Here is a 12,235-nt window from a genome sequence, read left to right on the forward strand (position 1 = left end):
AAGCACTGGTGGATGTGAGGGAGTATATATGTGTTTATAATTTTAGGTAGTTGGCATTTTGAACAATGGTCTGGTTATAAATAGAAACTGCAGTGGTTTCGTCAGAGAATCGAAGGAAGTTGCTGCTGAGACATTGTCTGTTTTTCTCTTTTTTTGCTTTAAAAATCAGGGCACTAGCCTTCAGGGGAGCCAATCGGAATGAAATCTGGAAGGAAGAGAGTATTCAGCATTTTCAAGATAATGGTCCACTGGCAGCCCTTCAGGGAGGAACATCCCCTGCTCTGCCCTCCCCAAGATCAGCCGAATCTATTCCCTGTAGACGAGGCCCATGGTGGGCCAGCTGTCCCCCAGGCCTCCTGGGCTTTGCTCAAAGGACACGTGGCCCCAGGAGAGGAGCCTGGCACTCCTGGACCTTGTCATTGCTGCAGGTGAAACAGACTCAGGGTGTCCCTGTCCAGTTCTCAGAATCCAAACCGTGCCTTGCCCGAGCTGTTTTTGGAATAAAACCTCTGAGAGGTAAATGACTGCATAGCTCAGGTAAGTTAACTGTCTGAATGTCATCCATGTTTGTTAAGGGAGAAACCAGTTCACCCATGATTCCTTTCACTGATCCTGATATAGGCCGTCTGCTATGCTGACCAGAATTGGGTTGTGTCCAAGGACTCTCGGGAATAATTCACTGTTGAGTAAGCAGCCTGTGACTTCCTGGCGGGGCTGTGGGAGCCGCATCGTTGCCTGGGGCTTCTTCAGCATCAAGACGTGGCCCTGCCCAGTGACCTCCTGTTCCTTACACTCTCACAGCCCTAGAAACCCCACCTTAAAAAAAGCACACTGGGCTGCAGCCAGTACTGGCCCCTTGTAGTTGATGAGTGGCTCCTTCCTGGGGCCCCTCCCTCCAGGAGGACCCAGCCCTGAGCTGCTGAGATCTGCTTGCTGTGCAGTAACAAAATGCACCAGTCTTCCCACCTCGGTGTCTTCCCTGTCGTGTCTGGTAGGAGGTGACACCATGAGCAGCACACAGCAGGGGCTGCGAGTGGCTATGTGAGTGTCCCCCTACTTTGGAGCTCTCCTTGGGGGGGCATCTCTAGATTTAACCAAAACCTGGGCACTTGAGGCTAGAAACAAGGGTTAGAGGCAAGCCTGGTACGTTTGGTAGTTCGAAGCTGCAAAGCACTTACAAAGTTGGGTACATAGTGATTGGTGGCTTGTGTGATACCTCTGGTGCTCCCCCTCGCCCATCCAGGGAACACTGTTTCTGCAGCTTAGCTCAGGGCAGCCCAAGCTGCTTGCGGTTTTCACATGTCCAGGCGGCATTTAAACTCCAAAGGCCTTTAGCATTGCATTCCTCCAGGCTTGGGAAACCACAGGGCTGCAGTGGGAGGTGGCTGCAGTGGGAAAGCGGCAGGGCTGCCTGGTGGTTAGGCACAGATGCTGGAGCCAGATGCAGCTCAGCTGCCTCCTGACTGTGGGCGGGTTACTTCAACTGTCTGTGCCTTGGTTTCCTCCTGGGGATAACAATGTTATCTTGCTCAAAGGATTGTTGTGCAGGCTTTTTGAATTAAGGACTTTGTGCCAGGTGTGAAGCAAGTGTTTAACAGGGAAAATACGGGAAAAACTTTGGAGACAAATGAGTGGGAACTAGTACGTGGGGCTGTTTGGACTGTAAGAATCCCAGGTGGTTCTTTCACATACTCTGATTTTCTTTCTGCTACATGTGAGAGTGATGCCTCCCGCCCAGAGGGCTGCGTTTGAACTGTTAATGTCTTTTGGGACTCCCACCTGGAAAATCTAGTTATGTGCAGTCTGAAGAGTGATTGCTCACAGGGGAAGGAGCTCCCGAGCCCAAGTTTCCCTGGGTGTACCTTTGTCTAGGACCCGCTGAAGTGGCAGCTGCCCCCTGGTCCCTTGGCACATGCCTGTCACATAGCAGACCCTCTATAAATATCTGCTGAGTAAAGGGAGAACTGAAGTGCATCATTTTGTCCAGGGCAGAGCGTTGATTTCAGCAAGGGACATTTACATGGAAAAGCAACACCGACAGTGTGATAAATGCAATGCATGAGTCGAATCAGGCTCAAAACACAGGCTCCAGTGAGATGACCCTGCCCATCGTTTGAGACGAGAAGGAAGGAACATGGTCCTTCCTTCCTTCAGTCACAGTGGCTGAGGGCTGCAGGCAGCAGCGCGCCTTGGCACTGAGCCGGGCCATGAACTACCTGGACAGTGACCGCCTCCAGCAAGCCTGGATACGGTTTCAGCCCCAGCAGCAGTGGCCTCTCCCTGTCCCTCTGCTAACCCTGGTGCAGACCATGTGGGGCTTGGATGGCTTATGCAGAGAGAAGGGCCTTCCCGGGTGTATGGTGTATTTTATTATCACCTGCACATTGGCTGTGATATCTTGCAAAGGTGTTGATTTTTCTAGGGCAAGGAGCCACATGGGGGCTCTTCCTGGAATGCAAAGTTAGCATAGGCACAGAATTAAAAGCAGTTTATGTTCTGGGAAGCAGTATCTAGAGAAAGCAAGCACACACGCTTGTGCTACTGGCCAAGCCGAAGTTCAGTAAAGACGGAGGAAAGGGTCACCAGCTTCAGTATTAACAGCTCATGTTTCACAGAATTTTAAAGGCAGAATTTCAGGGATCTTCTGTTGAGTCCAGTTTTTGCAGATGAGAATTTGGGGCTTCGAGGAATGAAGTGACTTGTCCAGGGTCACATAATTCATAGCACAACTTAATGAGAGCCCAGGGTGCCTGCAACTCCTGTGCTGTCTAAAATCTACTCTCACTTTAAATTTTGTCCCCAACACTACTAATGACATATGTTTCCAAGGTGTTTAATTAGGTTTGTTATTTGAAGTGACAGCAGGTTGGAACTTTTATTCTCAATGTTTTTTTTTTTTCTTTTCAGAAGGAAAAATTATAGAATATCACCACCATCGCCACTCGCTGAAGCCAGAAACTTCTGAGTTAAACTTGACCCACCCTCCCCCATTCTGGCCCTGGCAACATAAAATCTTGTGAGGGGTCCTGCTTGCTGCACTTCTGATACACGTTTCAAGTTCTTCTCCTTCCTCCTCTGTTCCAAGCCCAACCATATCTTTCTGCATCCACTGCAAAGCTTCCCATCCATCCTCCACACTGGAGCCACAATAACCTTCATTTATTTTTTAACTTCACACTTTGAAATAGTTATAGATTCATAGGAATTGGAAAAACAAGGTACAGGGGGATTCCAGGTACCCCTCACCCGGTTTCCCCAATGGGGACATAGCAAAGAGGAAGTAGACACAGGGGCAATGCTCAGGGTTGGTTTCGCCAGTTTTATGTGCACTTGTGTGGGTGTGTACAGCCATATGACATCTGTAGTTTTGTGTAACCACGACCACAATTAAGTGATCTTCAAAAGCTGCAAGGCAGTCCTGGCATCTCCCTGCTGAAACCTTTCAGTGGCATCCCATCCTTCTAGAATACAGTCAAGCTCCCACCCAAACCCCTTCTCGGCTTCCTCCCAGACCACGGTGCCCTCATCCTGCCACAGGGCTGGGCCTCCAGAGCGCCCGGAGCCTCCGAACCTGCTGCTGCTTCTCTCCGTGTGCTTCGTTCTTGGCTTATTCGTCTCCTCCAGGCCTCACCGCCCAGGCTGCCTAGCTGACGCTCTACCATGGCACCCTGGTCTCCGCCCTGCAGCACTTTTCACGATTGGCCGTCTGCTTGCCCACTTGTTCCTTTCTTCCTCAGGATATAAATACCACAGGAGCAGATGCCTTGTCAACAGCTCTCCCCTCAGAACTGACCACGGGGCCTGGCACCGGTAAACATGTCAGGTGACGATCGGGCCGTCTACATCCTAATGCCCCAGGTCAGCCTGGGCCACTCCGGGGCTGGTTTATCTGGCAGGAAAGGACTGCGTGGTTACATGTGTGGAGGAAAAGCTCACATTTTAGAAAGGCTAACTGCCTCCTACTGAATCTAAGCAGTACTTCAGGAATACAAAGGTTCCAATTTTTTGTAATGTAATTTTTTTTAAGTCTGTATCCAGTACTTTTTGACTTTCTGTTGTTTTGGGTCGATGCTTAGGATAGTTCTGTTTCTTTTTCTGCATTATATTTGTGTCCTTAAGAAGAGTGTGGAACTCACTTTTCTATAAAAACTAAGAATAAACATTCCCAGTAGTATGAATGCAAATGTCCCTGCTTGAAATGTGGTTTACGCTGCCTGGAGCATTTGCCACTCCCACCCCCGGGGCTTCGGGACAGGTGACAGGTGTTAGGTGTAGTCCCTAGGATATGGCTGCAGGGCAGACCTGCGTTAAGCAAACACAATGCAGGCGTCCTGCCCCTGGCCGGCCACCTGGCACTTAGCCAGGTTTATATTTGTAAAACTCCCTCTTCATCACAAGCCCTTGGGATGCGTTCATATCATTTAAAATATGGAGACATTTTTTAAATGTAGCTGCCACAGAAGGCAACAAGCCTCCGATGTTGGGACAGAGGGAGTTTTTGTTTGTTTGTTTGTTTGTTTCTGTCACTTTGAATTGAGGGACTCAGCTGAAGGCCACAGGAAACACACCTTTCTATCTCGGGAGGGTTGGTGACTTAGCTTTTTCCAGCCTCCTCTCTACCAGAAGCACAACTGCAGGGACCAGCTCTCCCTTGCTCCCCATTTCCTCCGGCAACTAGACTTTAGTGATCACCCATTATTTCATTGAACACCCATGAATCGGCACTCCTGTGGGTCAGGCACAGTGTCAGAGACAGGCAGATAAAAGATATTGATGTACAAGTTTTGGCCATCTAGACACTTCCTGGGCCAGTGTGGAGTGTGGATGGATGGACCGGCAGTCCCAGCAAAACATGAAGTCTGGGTCTGGGGCTAGTTACACGTCTTATGCAGCAGGCCTCGTGGAGTTTGGTCCCGGCAAAGGCAGCTGAAAAGCATAAAAGGAAAGGGCTATGAACTCTGAGAAAGGCGGCTTCCTCCAAGTAGTCCTTTGAACAAAAATCAAAGCTGGCAACTGAGACCTGCTGCTGACAAGCTCTGGGACAAGTGCGAGGTCCTTAAATCGCCCTTGAGGGCTGACTTGCCCCTTCCCTGACCCTGCAGCAGCAGGTGTGGCCAGCAGGTTCTGCTTGATTCCTTAAAAAAACCTCCTGGGTTTTTCTGTTGCATTTGCCATTTTCCCCAGGTCCAGGAGAGCGAGGTGGGTACAAGGACTGGAAGCTCTGTGTGGCCCCTGTACCGCTCACTATGTCAGAGAAGGAGGCCAGCCTGAAGGCCTGCTGGGCTGAGGTCTTAAGGTCAGCACCTTCTGCTCCTGACCGACCTCCACCTGATGAGGGGGCTTCTCTCTGCAATGTCTGGTTATCCGCAGGTTTATTAAGATGTATTTCATACTGATGATTTGTCTTGTACTTACAAATGCTCTCTGAATTGCATGTAGGGCAAGGATGGAAGAAGGAAGAACAGTGAGGAGGCTATGCCCTGAGGGCCATGACTTGGATCAAGCCTCCATGGGGAAGACCACAGAAAGAGCAGGTCTGGGGAAAGAGCCAGGAGTTCCCTGTGGGCGGGGTTGGAGAGGTGAGGCCGGCCCTGGGTTCGATAAGACTGGAGTTCTGGCCAACGCTGAGACTGGCCGGTTTGCCATGGGATTGAAGCCATAGGATACCTGATCTCTTGTTCCCGCCTTGAACCATGATTGGGGGACATTTCTAAATGGCGGAAAGAAAATATGAGTGAAGAAATACACAGAGCCTGAGAGTTGGGAGAGACTCCTCTCTTTTGGGTTCCCCTCCTTCTGTCTCCACACTCTTTTTATCTGTTTTTATATTTCCGCTCTCCCTCAAGGGGCAGAATATTCTTATTCCACTAGGAATCGGTGTGAAGAAGACTCAAAGACAATAAGAACCAGCACAAAATCAGATTAGTGCTTTTTTTTTTGGCACGGATTGTAGGTAGTAACGTCAGCCTATATTTTCATGTGACAGTCCAAGAGGAAATCAAACCAAATGAAAAAGCAATGGATCCCTAAGGCGCTCTCTGGCTTACCTTAGCCTACTACACAGGGGAGGAATTCAGATGACTGAAGAAGGTCCTTTCCTCGAAGATCGGATGAGGGCTTTGAACTTGCGGTTACTCGGGCATTTCTTTAGTTAATCTGCTGCCCTGATGAGTGGCTGCTGGCAGCCGAGGGGAAGAATACCAAAGTGGATAAACCTGCAAACCTGCAACTGGACCAGAAGGCTTAGTGCAAGCCCTGGTCTTGCCAGTCACGTGTGACATGACCTTGAACAAGTCGCTTACCATTTCATTTACTGTGAAGAGGGGATACCAGTGCAGTCACTCCTCGTTATTCATGGATTCTGTGTTTATGAGTTTGCCCACTGGCTAAAAGGTATTTGTAGCCCCCAAGCCCCTCCTTACAGCCCTTTTGTAGTCATGGAGGGGCTTGTGCAAAGCAGTGGGAAATTGGAGTCCCAGATGCACACATAGCTGACTGATGTCTTATTCCTGCTGCCCTGGTGTAAACAAGTGACTCTCTAGCTGTTGACTTAGTGCCACATTTCTTTTGAAAAATTTTTATGTGTTTTGGAGATTTTTCTGTTTAAAGTGGCCCAAGTTTAGTGCTAAAGTGCTATCTGTTGTTCCTAAGAGCAAGAAGCCTCTGATGAGCCTTCTGAGGAAAATACGTGTCTTAGATAAGCTTCATCCAGGCATGAGTTAGAGAGCTGATGGCCAAGAGTTCAATGTGAATGAATCACTACAACATGGTCAATAAGCTGTTGAGCAGAGGCATACATACAGCAGGTGTACGTAATGATTGGTTGATATAAATAGTGTGACCAGGGGCCAGCAGGAACCTAAGCCAGAATTTCCTCCAGGGTCAACGTTCGGTTTTCACTAACTCAGCGTTTGCAGAGACATCATAGGCCATAACTGCCAGGCAGAATAAGAATTGACTGTATTTGTTCTACCCAACTCAAAACTTGATGTAAAGCTCAAATGAGATATAAAATGAAAAATTGCTTTCTAAACTGTAAGCACCAAGCAGGGAGAGGTGGCTTCCCTCGTTCAGCAGTTGACAGTCCACAAAGCACTTGGACATTCGTGACCTCATTCGGCCTCCCCAACACCCCTGTGAGCGAGGGTTTGTCGTGCTGCTTGTTGCCCAGGATCCAATGTAAGGAACAAGAGCGAGGAGAGGAGAGGTGCTGTCAGCAGTGGGGACGCAAGCTCTACGCCAGTCCCAACAAACGATGAGTGTCTGTCTCTCCTACTTCCTGAACACCTGAGTGTGTCATCTGCCCACCTCCCATCTAATGCGTTTCTTCTCATCTGGGAGGATTAGAACTAAAGAGCAGGACAGCATATAGGAAACTTTCCCAGCATGTCTCCTGATTTCCCTGCTCTGGGATTTAGGGAAGATATTTTGGATGAGTTGAGGAGTTCATGGAGGTCTGGTGATCCTGCCCTCTGACTCATTGGAGCGCCTGGGAGAGGTGTAGTTGGGTGGGTGAAGGCTTCTACCCCCCAGGAATGGTTTTATCCAGCTTCCTTGAGGTTCGGAAGTGACCAATGCATGACCCTCAAGTTGCTGGGTATCACCTGTAGGTCCTGCCAGAGGAGGTTCTATAGCAAGGGACAAGCAGGCCTGTGTTGGGGCTGGGAAGGAGCTGCCCACTGGGCCAGGTGGGAGTCTTGCCAGGCCTCAAAGTGTCTGTTGCACTGTGACATGAGGTGAGGCCTAGTGGGTCAGGTGCACACCTGTGACAGACCTCATCCCTGAATACCCCCATGGCTAGATGCCCACAGAGCAAAGGGAGAGAGGCAGGGGAGGGGACGGCTACCTAAGAGTCCAGCAATTTTGTATGAGAGGCTGACCTCTGCCCCCAAAGGGCCTGTCTCAGAGCCTCTCCAAAGTTAACATACGTGAAGTTTCCCTGGGGCCTTATAAAATGCATCAGTAGGCCTGGGTGGGGACTTAAACTTGCAGGAGCTCCCAGTGGGGCTGTTGCCACTGGGCTCAGACCACACTTGGAGCAGCAAGGCCATATCTCTGAACATTTTACACTTGAAGGAGCTGGAGTTTTAGAGGCTTTGTGCTTATTCTGAGTAAGGAGTGGTGGAAGGTCAATGAGTTATGGACTGAACACAGAAACCGTAGCAGCATTTAAACTGGAACAACATTTTCTTCTGTGCCTAAGTTGCAGGGTGGTAGGTGACCACACTGAAAGCCAGAGAGATCCAGGCTGGGCCCCGGCCTCCAGCTGAAGCGCCCAATGCAGTACCAAACTCCAGGTCCACTGACTGCCAAGTTCATATGCTCCCCCCAGGCCCCCCCAGATTCCAAGGCCTAGAGGGGTTTCCTGCACTCTAGTCCACCCAGAAAGACACAGCCCCTAAGGGAAGGACCCAGGAGAGAAGTTAGGTCGGACATGACCAAGTCAGGATTCGAAGTTTCCTCTTGATGATGAAGACCTCAGTTCAACGAGCATTCATGGAGCACGTTTCCGGGCAGACAAAGCCTCGCAGGGCCATCGATGCCATCGGGTTCATATTTTATGTAAAACTTTGAGATAGGACGTGCCATTGTGTAGTAGTGTCCGACTACCTTACTAGGAAGTTCTATAGTGGGAACATGAAAAGGACGTTCCACAGTGCATGGCAGGTAGGAGCTGGAGGATGCAGGGCTCACGCAGGGCCACGCTGGGGAGGGAATGACTAGGATGCTGTGCTCTTCTGCCCCCTTTCAGATGCCTAGGCGATCTTGTCTCATCCCTCACGTGACGAAGGACGTGATGAGGCAGAAAGCAGAAAATGGCTGGCAAGACCCTACCTGGCTTTGGTTTCCATAAAAATGTTAGGGGAAGACAAGGGACTCTGAGCTCAGGCGAAATGTTCAGAGAAGTGTCATGAGACAGAGAACATCTCCTTCCCTCCAACTAGAAAAAAATCCCCTGGGGCTGAGAAAGGAAGAGAGATAACGGGAAGGGGGAGGGTCATGGGTGTTAACAAGTCCCAGCTGGGTGGCAGCCAGCAGGTCAGGTCTTGGACCATGTCCCCAGCTGGGAAGCTGCCTGGCCAGTTGGTTGGGTCTCGGACCATGTCCCAGAAAGGCTGGGGAGTGGGCAAAAGAGTCTGCTGGGCCTGGCTGGCCATGTGGTCCCATGTGATAAGATGTGAGGTAGCTCAGCAATGACCTTAGAAGGCCAGTGGCTGAATCAATGGTTTAGCCTCTGTCTGGATCCCTCCTAGTATGCACTGTGGGAGACCCCTCGATGCTAGACCCAGCTCCAGAGGAAGCAGAGCAGGGTGGGTGAAATCTGCAAATTACTTGAGATTCGGTGGCTGCGCATGCTACCCAAATAAAATAGAGAGAAAAGGAGGTTCGGGGGGAGGGAACTTTATGTGTTTGTGTAACCATAGAATACCTCTGGGCCAGTAGAGAAGCTGGTTGGCTGTAGTTGCCTTTGGGAGGAGATATTCTTCACTTGAACCTTTGTCTTTTTAAATTTGTGTTACATGCATCTCTCACCTCTTTTCAAAAATACGATGAATGTGCAAAACTCTACCTTTAGAGAGAAATAAATTTGTATTTTTTGTGGGCTTTCCCGTTTGCTTAAGCAGATAAGAAAACTTGCCACCTGGTACTGGTACCAAGGGCACTAGGTTACTTTACCCTGGGGAGTGAGTACATATTACTTTAGGTACAATCTGGTCTTTTTTTTTTCCCCCCCAATGTTTTACTATCTTTTTGTATCTTTGTACTTAGTTTTTAAGTTGTCTCAAATTCTTTCAGTAGAACTTGTGGTACAAAGAATATTACTTAGACTGTTGATTTAAAATTTCACTAAGAGAAATTGCCTGAATCATTCTGATGGAAGAGTTAGAAAATTTTAGTTTTAAGTAACAGTTAATAAGCTTAGTAACGAATGCATGTAAATAGCTATTGTTTCAGGAACTGAAAGTATGAGCCACCCTGACTCCAGGAGACCAAAGGCAGTTGGACCTGTGTCCCAGAAGGTTCATGGAAGTGATCAAAATGGTATCTGACTCCTGACCTGTGTGGATCAGCGGATTGGGAATTGTCCTGCAAACCAAAACGTCACAGGTTTGATTCCTGGTCAGGGCACATGCCTGGGTTGTGGTCGCGGGCCAGGTCCCCGGTTGGGGGTGTGCAAGAGGCAACTGATTCATGTTTCCCTCACAATGGGTGTTTCTTTCCCTCTCTTTCTCCCTCCCTTCCCCTCTCTATAAAAATAAATTTTAAAGAAAGATGGTATCTGATCCACTATGCTCCAGGGCACAGATAACGAAACCCAGGATGCTGTGTTTTCCCCCCCTTTATTTTTATTGCTGAACTATTGTGTATGTCGCCATTTGCCTCCCTTTGCCGCCCTCCTCCCAGCCCTAGCTGCCCCTTCCTTCTGGCCATCGCCACGCTCTTGTCCGTGTCCACGGGTCATACATATATGTCTTTGGCAAATCCCTTCCTCTCCTCTCATCCAGTCTAACGGGTGGTATCTTATGATGAGATCAGTAGGATCAACTGCCCTTGGACGGGGTCTCGGATGATATTTCTTTTCAAATACTCAGATCAATTTTTTTTTAGATGCCTTTATCTCACATGAAACCTCTGGAGTTTATACCATCTTCAAGTGATCTGGAAAGTACACAGTATGTAGCAACTTTTAGCCTGCCGGATGCAAGGAATTGGGTACGTCTTAAAGCTGATGTATAGGAGCAAATCTCTTAGCTAATGAGTGAGTCTAGCCGTGGCCAGCTTCTCTTTTTCGCATATTTCATCTCAGACTGAGACATTGAAGTAAATTTCATAACGTTCGAAGTAAGTTTTATAATGTGTTTGAAAACGAAAACTACTATTGAAATGTTTGCTGAGAAGAAACTGAAATCGAAGAAGGCAGCTAAGATCTTATAATAACTGTCTCTTTTTTTCCATTTTAGGTTAAGATGCAAATGCCCTCCTGCATCTGCCCTGCTTTCTCTTTTGTCCTTCAGCAGGTGCTGGTGAGGAGTAGGGGTGACGGGACTTTTTCGAGGGGTTTGAGGGTAGTGGGAAAGGGAAGTGGCACTGTGTTTCTTCCCAGGAGGTTTGACGGCAGATCTGGAGCCAGTTCTCATGTGTCTGCTGCCCCAGCAGTCTCACATTTCCAGCCCAGGTCAAACGCTGCACACCGGGGTATTCAAAGACTGCTGTGTATTTGTCTGAGCATCTTCCAGATGGGAACACAGGAGCCCTGGAGCCTTCCACCCCTCATGCATCCCCAGTGGGGGCGGCCCTGCCCACGGAGGGCGAGTCCTGATGCTACTTTCCCCCTGTAAATGTGCTGCCAAGTAGGAGTACTTTCTTTACCTATCTCACTTGAGCTTCCTAACCACCTGTGAGGCAAGAAGAGACAAAAGGTTTTGTGAACCTCATTCTACAGGTAAGAAAAAGAGGATCGGAGAGGGTAAGTGATTTCCCCGAGATCAAACAGCCTGTTGGTGGTTGAGAGGAGTTTACTCCCAGTCTTTTGACTCCAGTGCTGGGTGGGGGAGAACATTCAAGAGATCTGGTTAGTGAACACTTGTAAGTACTTCTTAACTGAAAAAGGAGGAGTCTGGGGTTACCTGGGGGATCCCCAAAGCTCTGTAACTCAGTGCTGTGGGAGGTGGGCCATCCAATTTTCCCACCCACCGACCCCCAGTAAGTAATTCTCAGGTATGGAAATGAGGAATACGGAAAAATACTATCCATTGAGATTTCATTTCTTTTCAATAAGTAAAGGTATGCTGAAAAATCTCTGGGGAATCAGCCAAATCCCTCGGTACGTACAAATCCCCTTAAGTCATTTGTGCGGCCTACCAGTAAATGCCCAGTCAAGCTCTGGCTTTGTCAAGAGCGGCTGGCGAGCGGCCTGTGTAATTATGAGCAGGAATCTCTGTTATGTCTCGCAGAACAACAATCAGCTTTACCACTAACTCTGTCTTAGGAAAACTGTTATTTTTCAGGGTGAGCCATGAGAGGGTGTTAGAGTCCGAATTCTGATGTTGTGGTTACTTTGGACTTTATGTCACTTCCCTGAAGTAATGTCCGCGTTTCTTTCAGTAACTTCTCTGCTAATATTTCTGGTCCTCAAAAGGGACTTTTTTCCTATTAGTAATGAGATTCAGTTTTCAAATACTGTCTTGATTTCTATGACAACCCCCTTTCGAAGGGAGAAACGAAGAAATAA

This window comes from Desmodus rotundus, chromosome 11 (assembly GCF_022682495.2).
Source record: "Desmodus rotundus isolate HL8 chromosome 11, HLdesRot8A.1, whole genome shotgun sequence".
In the NCBI taxonomy this organism is placed as follows: domain Eukaryota; kingdom Metazoa; phylum Chordata; class Mammalia; order Chiroptera; family Phyllostomidae; genus Desmodus; species Desmodus rotundus.